Here is a 13,108-nt window from a genome sequence, read left to right as displayed (position 1 = left end):
GATTAAGACCAACAACCAGTGCTTCTTTTTCAGCTGGAACTCAGTGGAACTCAGTTCCGGCACCTCTCAGGTGGATACCAATGCCATTATAACAGAACAAGGGAGACGTTCATGGTGAGTTCCAGCACCTTTTTTTCTATAGAAATAGCACTGCCAACAACAGAAAGTTATTTAAATACATTTGTAGCAGGACACATTCTAGTGAGGGTGTACAACCCTTGGATGACAAAGGAGTAAAAAGTGTGCTAAATAGGGACAAGGAGATTGCAGAGAAGCTGAATGAATTATTTGCATCTGTCTTCACAGTGGAAGGTATAGAGCAGATCCCAGTGCCTGTACTAACTTTTGCAGGAAAAGAGTTTGAGGAATGGAGGCAGATAATGGTTTTTTTTATTTCAAAAAAAAAGAAAAATCTTTCTGACAGTTGAGGTGGGGAAAGGGTTATGAAATATATGCCTGGATTGTGAAGAAAGCGGATCATAATTACAGTGCAAAAATAATCTACAGTGAAGTTCTAAATGGGAGACTGCCACAAGATTTTGTGTCAATTGCATAAGCTCTGTCTGGTGTATATTTATTGAAAGAGATCATGCACAACATGTCAGAAGCAAACCCAGACTGCTCTACAGTACAAGATCCTGCCAATTAATATTTGGAAGCTGTTTTCTTGAGAATAAATCTAGCACAAGTAGAAACAGTGCCTGCAACGTGGCCATTATCCAAACTAAAGGCGGAAAGATTCTGTCCAGTAAATATTAGTGTTTTTCCATGTCAGAGAAACAAAATGTACGCAAGTGCTGCACTCCGTAGCTTACCCTGTGAGGAGAAGGATAAAAGAGAGAGAAGCAGCTTTTCCCTCATCCTTTGGATAGAGGCTAGGGTATCTGCTGGAGGAATCTGCCCCCGCCAATGGGGTGCTGGTGTGGGTGCGATTTTAAAGAGCTACTCTTCTTCCAGGGCTTCTGCTTTGGTGCCATGACATCTGGCCTTCTAATAGGGTTGAATGAGGCAGCTGACACATATAGGCCAATTTTTTTTAAAAAAGGTTTTGCTATGCTCCCCAATTGGTTGAAAAGGTGGGGAGATATTATTATTATTATTATTATTATTATTAGCCTACCCTGCACTGACAGATGGTTGAAGTGGCACTGTATCCTAAGCAGGAAAAACTGGAGTTTCTGTGCAGGATGAATGGGAGGGAAAAGGCACGAAAGAACAATGAAGGGTATCCTAATGTATTGGAGGGGTAAAGTGAGGCTCACCTAAAGAAGGGCTCTCTCTTTTTGTAAACCACATTGAGGGTTTATTACAACCACGTGCTATATAAATATTGTGAAAGAAATAATGAGAAGGGCACAACTCTTTTGTGCTCTTCTTGAGAGCAGCATGGAAATGCATGAACTTTAGCACTTTGATGTCCTAATTGGCCCCAATGCTCTGGACCAGTGGCTGCAATAGGTGGTGCCCTCCAGATGTTTTGAGATGTGATTTCCATCAGCCCCAGTCAGCATGATCAATAGTCAGGGGTCAGGGGAGTTGTAGTCAAACAACATCTGGAGAGCATCACATTGGCTACCTCTGCTCTGGGCTGCCCTAGTGGCTTTCTTCTCATACAATTAAGTGTGGAGGCAAAGAGTACTGACTAGTGTGATCCTTGGAACCAGAGTGGAGCCACCCATCCAAGGTGACTGAGGCAAGTGGTGGGTTTTCTGTATACTGGTGGCTCCCAGCCCTGCAAAACAAGTCGCCCAGTCAGTACCAGGGCTTGTGACTCTGAATTTATTTAAGGCCAGGTATATCTCGCCTAGTGGGACACGGGTGGCGCTGTGGGTAAAACCTCAGCGCCTAGGACTTGCCGATTGCATGGTCGGCGTTTCGAATCCCCGCAGCGGGGTGCGCTCCCGTCGTTCGGTCCCAGCGCCTGCCAACCTAGCAGTTTGAAAGCACCCCCGGGTGCAAGTAGATAAATAGGGACCGCTTTCTAGCGGGAAGGTAAACGGCGTTTCCGTGAGCTGCGCTGGCTCGCCAGATGCAGCTTGTCACGCTGGCCACATGACCCGGAAGTGTCTGCGGACAGCGCTGGCTCCCGGCCTCTAGAGTGAGATTAGCGCACAACCCTAGAGTCTGTCAAGACTGGCCCGTACAGGCAGGGGTACCTTTACCTTTACCTATATCTCGCCTACCCACTCTTCTTTGGTGAAGACACCTAGAGCAGCAGGATTCAATTTGATTTTCTTTCCACATGCATATTGCTATTGTTTACTTGTGCCAGGTATAAGTAACCTTGTTTTATGTGGTTGTTACTTTCTGTCACAATGAAAGCAGAGGAGCCTCCCTGACCCCATCTGGCTGTCTCAGGGTGGGATTAACTCTTGAGCCAAGCTTGGTGTCAACTGCAAAAATAAAATTAAAAAACAGAGGAGTACTGAACACCTCATGAACACAGAAAAATGACCCAGAATTTAGGAAATGACCGTGCTGAGTTTATTAGTAACAAATATTCTAAGACATTGGCAACAGCAAAGCTCTTATCCATTGCTATTAATCACTTTGTTAATGCTAAGAAATCCAACATTATCGATTGTTGGAATTCATCATGATAAGTACGTGGTTATGTGCATGTTTTTTCCTGCTTACTTTGCCCAACACATCCTGTGCATGTCACATTGAGTTGTGTCAATAGTATAGCAAAATGAATGGTTTGGCTAGGCTTAAGCAATACATCTGCCAACTTCTCGCAAGAAGAGATTGGCTGCATTGCAAGAACTAGCTGCAAATACACCAACTCTTAGGGTGCAAGTCGTAACCTGTACCTAACAACCTGTACCTAACAATCTGTACCTAACAACCTGTGCAATGATTTGAAAAATGGAGCTTTCTTTTCATCTCCTCTCCCTGCATACCCTGAAATTGGTTCAGGGAGGTTCGGGAACCACACCCCCCCCCCAAAAAAAAAACAGCACATGAGGAGAGGAGAAGGGGGGTTGCTCTAACTGTTAAGCTGAAATGCCCAATTCATAGCACAATGTTGAATTCCACCCTTAAAAGTTTCATTTGCTGACTATAACTTATGGCTTTTTTAATGTTACCCCATCCTGAGGTTATTTTTAATGAAGACCAGGTTAGAAAGCTTATAAATAAGCAAACTACCCAGAATAGCTACAATGAGTCCCAGTCAATGATAGCTAAATATCTGTAAACTGTGCATTAGGAAAAACCAGTGAGCTGGATGAACTTTAAAGGTTTTTTAAAGCTTTAGTCAGCACATAAAACGTACTGGACATGCTTTCATCTGTATTTGCATTGGAATTATATGGATAGATGTCTCCACAAGGGATCAAGAGCAATGAGCAGGGTCTTTATGACTGCATGAGTGATGCCAGTGAGGGATTCCCCTGGTGCCTCTTTAAATAGAATGGTCTCTATCCCTTCAACTGCAGCTTTATTATTTACAGTGTGAGCACAGGAAACAGAGAATTGGCAGGAAGCAGAAAAGCCCAAAGAGCACTTTGTAAAACCTGAAGATCACTTTTAGGAAACGCATGCTTTCATACCACTATGCTTTGCTGACTGTATTCAGTCCTAGAGGAATGGGTTTGTTGGCTTGTAAGCTCAATGAACTTACAATTACACACAATATTATTAGTTTAACTGATTGTGGCTCTGCTGCTCTGAATTAGTAGAATAATTTGCTTCTTTTTACTATTCTTAATTGTCTCAACTGTAAGGAGTGGCTAGCTGGGCAGTCCTAAACAAATTTCTTCTGATATAGTTCTGATGTGAATTTCTTCTCATGCACCTGAAATTTGCACCACTCCAAAAACATTTTGCCACCGAAAAATCATTTGGGATGTTCTTTCGCTCAGCACTTACTGTGAGCCCAGGAGGACTTCTGAATTTACCTGTTTATTATTTTTAAGTTATATATGGGATAATTGAAGAAAGACATTTAGAGAACTGCATTTCTTTACAAGTAAAATCCCAGATGATATTTTGAACTACTGATTCAGTAGATATGATCCCCAGAGGGCTAGGGAATACCTGGCTTCCTTATTAAGTAGTGAGAGAAATGCACTGTGCATACATTAATGCACTTCCCTGCCTGAAAAGTCCAAAACAATGCTAACGCAGCTATTTTATTTTATTAGTAATTTATAGTCTGCCTGTCAGTCAAAAAGATTCTTAAAGTGGAGCATAGTTACAAAATTAACACTATAATTAAAATCAAATTACATGGTCACACTTAAAAGAAGGAAGGAAGGAAGGAAATTTTTGATCTAAGAAGTTTATTAATTCCAGTTTCACCTTACAAAGAACATTTATTTTTATTTTTTTTTAAAGCTAGTAATTTTGGTAGTGATGATCCCTGAAGGTGGTACAGGGTTTTATTTTATTTATTCTTAAAATTTCTAACTGACCTTTCATCATAAAAAAATCTCAGTATGGGTATCAACAATTTAAAACCCAATAAGACAAGACAAACACAATCAACAGCTAAAGCTGCCAATGTAGCTCATATATGGGATGGCCCTACAATGTCAAATGTCTGGCAGAAAAGGTAGATCTTCAGCTGGTGCCAAACGATGGATGTGCCAGCCTAACCTGGAAGGCTGTTCCAAAGCCACTATGACATGGTTAAGAAGGCACTCTGGTGGCTCACAGCCCCTCTGGCCTCAAAGATGGTGCTACCCCTCTGACATTCCAAGATTGTATTGCCAGAAGGCTCTCACAAACTGGCTGGGGAGAAGAACAATGTGTCCAAAAGTATGTACAGGTACAAAGAAAATACACAGGTGCGCTAAAGTTGTGCTTGCTTGATGCAGAAATAATACAGAAAACACAAATGCTATTTCTACAGTACTCCCCCTCCCAAAACTCCAAAATTTGCTAGCCATCACTGCAGTTTCACTGAACTTCAGAGTCAAGAGAGAAGCAGGCAGAAAGGCAGAATCAATCAACTCTGATTGGGTGAAATACACAAGGCTTCTCTTCCTTTTCAGAGCAGGAAGTTGTCATCCATGAAATTGACAAGCCTTTCCCCTTGACCTTGTCAGAACTTTTGCCAAAGGCCAGAAAGATGAAAGGAATAATGATGAAATGTGTTGGCAAGTAATGCAGGAAGGCTGTCATGAATCACACTGTGATGGATTGCATCAAATCACAAGGAAATATGGCCCAAAATGTCAGGGTAGGTGTGGGGAGTGTCTTCTTCTGCATTACTTGCTGTGGCGATTGATGCTGTGACAATTAAAGGAGGAACAACGTAACTTCCAAATGGCAGAATGTATGCATTAACTGGAGTAGGGGAAAGCTTCCCAAGCAATCTTGAAAGCATTTGGATATGTGTATGGGATTTTGGCTTACATGTTTAATAAGCGAGCTGTTAATAATTGGCTTTCTACCAATTTAGAAAGTAAAACTTCTGGGACATAAGTTAGGCTGATAAATTGTAGGCAAAGAAGTCACTAATTTTCTGGATCCCCTCTGGATCCCTGTTTTAAAAATTGATGTTAGATTGGTTGCTCCCCGTTCCTCTGGTAAGGATGCTGGTTTTTAATGCCAAATTGCATATATTTGTTAAAAGATCAGCAATTTCACATCTGAGTTCTTTAGGAACTCTCAAGTGAATGCTATCCAACCTGAATTATTTGCTAATTTGTATTTTGCCAATTAGTTCTAAAACATCAGTATTCCTCTCCACTTGACATAGCTGCTCAAGTGCTTTCATGTAAAACTATTGCTCATATGTGGTTATTGCTTCAGTATCTTCCACAGTGAAAACTGAAACAAAGAATTTAGCCACTTTGCAATCTATCCTCCCCTCAGCACTCTTTCCACACTTCTCTTGTCTGAACAAGGCAAGCCAATGCAAAATTTAGACTGTTCTGTTTTCTAAAGACATTCAAACTTTGTTACATCTATAATTACCTATGAGTAATTACTTGTAATTGCAGAATGTTATCATTCATGCAATTACCACTTTCGCCTGGGTTTTAAATTGATATGAGTCATACATCTCCCATTTGGAATTTAATTTTCCATGTGCATAGTACTTGCCAAGTAGACTTCAGTCCCAAACAGAGATACATGGGGGTCTAATTTATCTTTAGAGTGACTCCATTAAGTCAATTGCATTTCCTCTCCATATAAATAGAGGTCACTGAATGAAGGCTTCCACAAAAATGTGCAGAAAAGAATAAATGGCCACATATAATCACAGGTATATAAATTCCCATTGGTTCTACAGTGCAAATAAAAGTTGAGAAGAAACCACTGGCCTCTCATCTGTTTTCCATTTGGAAAATGTTCTCTTCTAACCTCTGGCTAACTGGACACATGGCTAGGATCCAGACTTTGCCTCCCATGAAGCAAAGGAGTCATTCTGTCTACAGCAGGCTTTCTAGTCCAGGGAAGAAATCTGGCTGGAGGAACAAGGAGGGCGTGTTTTTTGTAATTCTTTCCTCTTCCTGTACCCCATTTTGTAGTCCCCTAAAATAAATGCTTTGGAGTAAGGATGGGTCAATCTGTTAGTTTCATTTCTTTCAGTTAGATTTTCCTGCTTTCCCCCCACTCCTGTTTTCTGTAATATCTTGGCTGACGAAGAGTTCTGGAGAACTCAAAAGGCTACCATGATTTTGTGACTTTTTGGTGGTCTTAATCAGGAATAGGTGAATTTCAGCTTTTCATTTTTCCAATTGTAGTTAATTTCCACATCAGTTCGCATTCATACATGTTTCTGCAAAGCAATTTTCCCTAATAGAATGCATTTTTGTATGTTTTCTCCAAAATATGCATGTGTATACACATTTTACCTTAATATAATCATTGTGTACACAATGCTTAGCTGAAGAACTACAATTTAAAGAAATGTGAATTTCAAAAGGTGGCTATGTTTCGGTTTGTGTATTGTTGCGGAAAGTGTGAATCAAGTTGATTTACTTTTAAATGTGAACTGAAATTTCTCCCTCATCCCTGCTCTGGAGAGTTGTGGTGATGGGGCTATAGGAGGAAAGAGAAGTGGCAAAAATCACATTCTGTTTTGTGCCATTCACTCACATGAATGTGTTCTGTTGGCATTGGGTAATGGTTAAATGCCTCTGTTGTATGCCTTGGTCTAAACATGTGGTGTGTTTTCATGCTGTTATCATAGCTGCCCCCAAGTATTTTGATCTCATCTCACAAGGAGAGTACAAAATAACTTTTTAGCATTAAACTGCAACCACTGGTAAATTGTGGGAGTTGCTTTGTAAGTTCCCATACTGTACCTCAAGAGTGTGTGTCTATTCTATTTTTGTGAACATCCCCCAATGGAAAATAAAGAGCTTTACTCATCCACCAGGGGACCAGCAACCCAGCAGAGGTATATAGGCAATTCAGCTGCTTTTGGCAGAATACAGTTTGTTGTCACTGTGCCAATGATATTCTCTGCTTGAAAGGAAATAGCAGAGCTACAGTTCTCCAGTTCCATGGGAGACATGTGCCATACCGTGGGAAACACTAAAAGTCCCTTTCCTCCAAAAGAAGTCAGAAGGCTGAAGTTCGGAACAAAGCCATCGGCTGTAATTGGCACAGAGATCATGGAAATCCAGTCATGCTCAGCCTGATTGCTAACTTAGTCTGAATCCAAAGCAATGTGTAAACCAGACCTTATTTAAACATTAAGTCTCTTTTCTGACTATCTTGGCAGGGAGTCTCTCTTCCTATGTCTTAGCTTACTCAAGTTATATATTTTTGACTCCCTACTTGTGGGAGCAAGAGCAAAATCTGAAAGGAAAAAACATTGTCACTTTCTCTCCAATATGACTCCAGGCATGTACAGGTTTTCTGTCTATTATTATTTGAGAGAGTCCTCCTAAACTTTTGAATGTGGATTATGCAGGTGGATGTGTATATGTCGTAAGTATGAAACAGCTTTTGGAAATAATGCTTTCTCTATCAGGAATGGATTTAGTCATAAGTATAGTGAAATGCATAAGCCACGTTTAGACATTTGAGTGTACAGGCTGCAGATCAGACCTTTGCATATTTATTGCAAAGGTCTACAGGGTTTTTCTAAGGCCAAACATACCTAGGTTCCCTTGCTCCCTTGGCAAGGAGAGGTATTGGCACCTCCAAAGCAGGAGAAACCACAGCCCCGAAAGTTTGCTTTTCATCACCTTTCATGCTCCACCAGTGACTTCCTAGGCAACAGCCATCAGGGTCAGGTCAGGTCTGCTCTGCTCCTCCCCCTCCTCCTCTGTCAGTCTATCTGCCTGCCTCCCTCCACTCCTTCCTTTTCCCTCCTCCTGCAACTCTCACCCACTCTATCTTCTTCCCTTCAAGCCCTACTGAGCACTCTGCTCACACTTCTCATAGCACTGGGGAGAGCCCCTGCAGGGCTGCTAGGACAGCCCATGACAGCAACTGGATTTCTCAACTGAGCAACGAAGAAGTGGCCCAGGGAATGGATAGACTGGTTCCTAGCCACTCTGAGCCAGTTTTGTGCCCCCTATGCCCTGCACCCTGGAAGGGCCAACCTGCATTCACGCCATACATTTAAGGCACTATTATACCACTTTATGCAGCCATGGTTTTCCCCAAAGAATCTTGGGATCTGTAGCTTGCTAAAGAGTTGTTAGGAGACCCCCTATGCCCCACAGAGAGGTGCAATTCCCATATTTTCCTGTGAAGAGGGACTGACGGTTGAACCACTGTGGAAACTGTAGCTCTCTACAGGGAGTGGAGCTTTTTAAATCCTAGCAGCCAAAGAAAGAACACTTAGTTTTCTCAAAAAGTTTCATGTGCACAAATCATAAAATGTGCAAATATTAATTGAAAAATAGTATTTTTCAATGTCAGTTTTGATTTGTATATCATTTTTTCAAAGTACCGTAAGAAGCAAAATCCAAGGAGGGAAATTGCTTAATTCTGACACCAGGTGTTTCAGTGGTAGTATGGCAATTTTGAATGGAAATTGGAATTGTTTGGTGCTTGATGTAAGGTCAAGAATCTCCATGCTGTAATACAGTTGCATGGGAATAAATGGTTTTTTGTTTTTCCAGGTTATGCAGGATCACTCTGTGTATCCTATTATAGCCACCCACCCCAAGGAAACAGTGGGATATATGTAAGTTGTAACTACCTTGCCTTGTTGAGTTCAATGAGACTTACAATGTATTCTAATGCATTCTCATTCAGTATGTCCATGAGTTACTTCCAGGTAAGTATAAGCCTGCTGCCTTAGCATAACTAACATTCTCTGAATTACCAAATATTATTTGATAATGACTACAAAGTAAAAAGAACACAGTTTGAAGCTACTCTCAATTATTCAAAGCAGGACCTCAATGAGCAGGCCATGAGGAGAATTAAGTGCTCTGGTGCCTTAGTTTCACTCTCAGATGTGTTTTAAAACTTTCTTCTCCCACAGTCCAGAACGTTTATATATCAGCTGAGGGCTCCAAAGTATAATAAAATCCAGTCAAATAAGAAAAAAGCACCCATTCACTCCCGCATACACAATTGTTTGCTGGCTTTTAACTCAAATCTCCACAATGAATGCACAGACTCTAATTTATTTGATGCATTCGTATTGACTATGTAAATTCTCTTATCATTAGCTCATGCCTCAGTTGTCAGATAGCATCTATTGAAATAAATAGTCAGAGAGTAGATAGCAGCTATTATGTACAGTAACTAATGGCTGTAGACATAAAATTAAAATACTTATCTCAGGGTCAAGTGCTCTACTTGTACCAAGCATTTGACCGCTAGAGCTAAGGTTCAAATTTAAATCATAGTATCCAAACTACAGTATTTCATGCTAAGGAGGCTGCATGTCTACTTACATCATAGTCCAGGTATTTCAAGTACAATTGGTACTATCCATCACACACAGCTTTGTTTCAGCAACATGCTTCCTAAACAAAATAGGTACTTCATATAGTTCAAACTTTTTGGATGAGTGGGCACATTTGGAATTTTGGAGGGTGCTGTGGGCTCCAGTCATAAAATAGCTGCCATTTGCCATTGGGGCATAGCATATCACAAAATGGCTACCATGGAGCCATGGCAAATACTGTAGGAAATGGCTGCCATGGGATATGGAATGACCCAAAATCGCTACTGTTGGGATAGTGTCTTCAGTGTAGGAAAGGCTGAACCCATGTAAACAGCAACTGACTATGAACACAAATTTTTGAGAGAATAGCTACTTTTGTGGGTGCAATAGGAAGTACTGGTGGGGACACTGTTATCTGCAGGCACCACACTGATTACTCTGATTATAGTTGTTTTTATGCATGATGAGAAGCATCACACACCCCTACCTAAACCTGTAGACTTCTGGCATGCTAAGTAGAAATGGGAAGTAGTCCAATATTCATCCTTAGGATTATAATCAATCAGTAGCAGCAGCAATGAATAGGCCAGTAATATTATACTACCAAAGTAAGTTATTATGATTGTAGCAGATTACTGACTAGGGAGGATAGGTTGAAGCTGAGTTGTTCTACAAGATTTGAACCAGATACTTCTCAATCCACACTATACCAGCTAAATGAGCAACTTTTACATATTAAATGTATTTCTGTTCTAAAGAGGAATTAAATGTAAACACTTGTTAAGTAGCCTTCTCTGAGTGACAAATGAGAAGAGACTGGCAAACAAACCAGATATCGGATTCCAATGTGTGGTGGCCCAGAGAATATTGATTGACTCTCTCATAGATCAAACTTGCCAATGGTTATTGGGTTAGAGTCACTAGAGATTCTGCCAGCATATCTGACCTCTAATTAAAGAATGAGCTGGTAATAGTGACACTCCATCACAAATATGCCACACTCTGGGTGACATCTCAGGTTTGAAGTACAGTACCAAGGGAAGAAAAAGGGAAACAGACACAGATTCTCAAAGGCTGATATAGATGTAGTTTTGTGATATCAGTAGTCAGTGCTTTTTTTCTTTAACAAAATGTTTAGGGGCACTCCCATTTTCCTACTCATATTGAAATACTGCCCCTCAATGAGGCCAAACTTAGATTCACAAAATGTTTAGGGGTACGCACCCCCTGCACACACACCCCAGGAAAAAAGCACTATCAGTAGTGAAACACCTGGTAAACTGCTGTTCACTGCATTGCAGTGCTTAACAAAAAGAGACTTTTATCCTAGGCTGTGTGCCTCTTTCTTATCCTAATCCTTATTGTCTGTTAAATAGTACCAGAAACAAAGTACAAAGATTCCTAGATATGCACAAATGTAATCCATTGTTACATATTCAGTATATAATTCGGAGGGAAGACACTGATACACCTTTCCTAAGATGAGGTAATGGGACAATGTCTGCCTAAGATTGGTGCCTAACCCACACACCTGTAAATTGTTATGTTATTACTCTCTGCATTCAGATTTCACATTTCCAATCCTCAAAACCATGATGTGAAGGGTCAAGGAGCCCTGTGCTCACAAGTTCCCTCCTCTTCTCTCTTCTGCGCTTCTCCCTGCAAGTGTGTAATTTAACATATCACTTACTGGTTTGATCAAACCATAGTTTACTGTTGGGTGTTTATTATGATTTGAGCAAGCCCTCCAAACCAAGATTGCAAACCACAGTTTGATCCTGGTCTGCCATCCCATGTTGAGGGCTCACTCAAATAATTGTTTTACAGTTCAAACATAACTTCAAGCACATTGAATGACCATGCCAGGAAGTATGAAGGAAGGAGGCACGGAGAATTAAAAACATGATGTCGGAATGTAGCCACTTGGTGGCATTATTTATTGGTAGTACTGGAGCAAGCACCAAAGCAGCATCATGTTTAAAGCACACTCTTCAGCCTCAATAAAAATCAAACCCATATTTATAATCTACAGGTTTACAAAAATGAGCAAGTGAGATGCAAAGGAGGAAAACTATCCTTTGAATGCAAGGATTCTGTTTTGAACTTTTACAAGAACCTCAGGTGGACAGTATGTATCTAAATGCATTTAATCCGCTTTAGAACTTGAAACTTAAACACATCAACCTCATAGCTTTGGGATTGCTTAGGTTTAAATGAGAGTGGGATATTGGCAAGAACTGTGAAACTGTTCACTAGATCTTGCTTCCACCCTAAAAGGGGGGGGGGAGGCCTCTATGTCTTCCAGGAGATAAGTTCTGCTGAAAAAAAGTTGTTTTCTAGTCATTTATAATGTATAGTTTACAGGGAGGGAAACTGGTTTGCAAAATTTATGACCATGGGGGCAAGGGGTGTTTTTCTGTTTAATGGATATGTTGTGATCTATAATGTGTCCTACACCTCAGATTTTGCCTTCTGCTGCATGCAGCAATATTCATCCCAAAGATACTCAGAATGCTATTAAAGAAATACAAGAAATCCAGTAGGGAGTCGAGTTAAAACTGCCCTAGCTGTAATTACAGATTGGAAATATCCTAAATCCCTGCTTTGCATAATAGTGCTGGCCATTTCTAGACTGTAGAAGTGCCTGTGAATTTTGATGCAAATAAAGCATTTATGTACACTGAGGCAGAGGTTCTTGTGAAGCAGCCTGCTAGGTACATTTGGGCAATATTCTAATGACTGCATAGAACAGAATCTTGATACCTGTGTTGTGTTTGCGTATATGAGCAGGATGATTTAGGGCACCAGCAACCTGTATTTGTCTCATTGCATATATATGAGCTTTGGCTTATGCAGACTAAAAATAATCACCTGCCTTGTACATCTTTGAATAAATCATTCAACCAGAACTACTATTAATGTTACATTTACTTTTGGTTGTTTTGAATGTCAAAGTGAATTTAGGCTACATACAATTTTTATTCAACTGCTTCTACTTAGCTCGATTCATTATCATGGGAGACTTCTGAAAGGATCTCTTCCAGCTTCAGTGGGATAGTGGCAACCACTTTCAAATGAAAAGCAATTCCTATAAAGTACTAGTCGTCATTTTCCCCTCTTGATCATTTGTAGCGGCTATCCACAGAGCAGAATTTAATGAATCAGGTCACCACTTCTGGATGCTTCTAGATCTGATCAACATGGTTCAACTCCACTGAGTCCTAAGGAGGCACTCTGTGATCCAGTTTAGCCATAATAGGTAGACATATTTCCCTGCTATAGAGACAA

General features: G+C 40.6%; 1 protein-coding gene across 1 annotated transcript in view; it reads right to left on the bottom strand.

Moving 5' to 3' along the window:
* The window catches only part of DPP10 (dipeptidyl peptidase like 10), a 542,405-nt gene that overhangs the window by 505,144 nt on the left and 24,153 nt on the right, over positions 1-13,108 (bottom strand). The window lies entirely within an intron of this gene.

This window comes from Podarcis tiliguerta (assembly GCF_965153285.1).
Source record: "Podarcis tiliguerta genome assembly, chromosome: 1".
Lineage (NCBI taxonomy): Eukaryota > Metazoa > Chordata > Lepidosauria > Squamata > Lacertidae > Podarcis > Podarcis tiliguerta.
The sequence above is the reverse complement of the archived record's forward strand: the minus strand, read 5'-3'. Positions and strand labels throughout refer to the sequence as shown.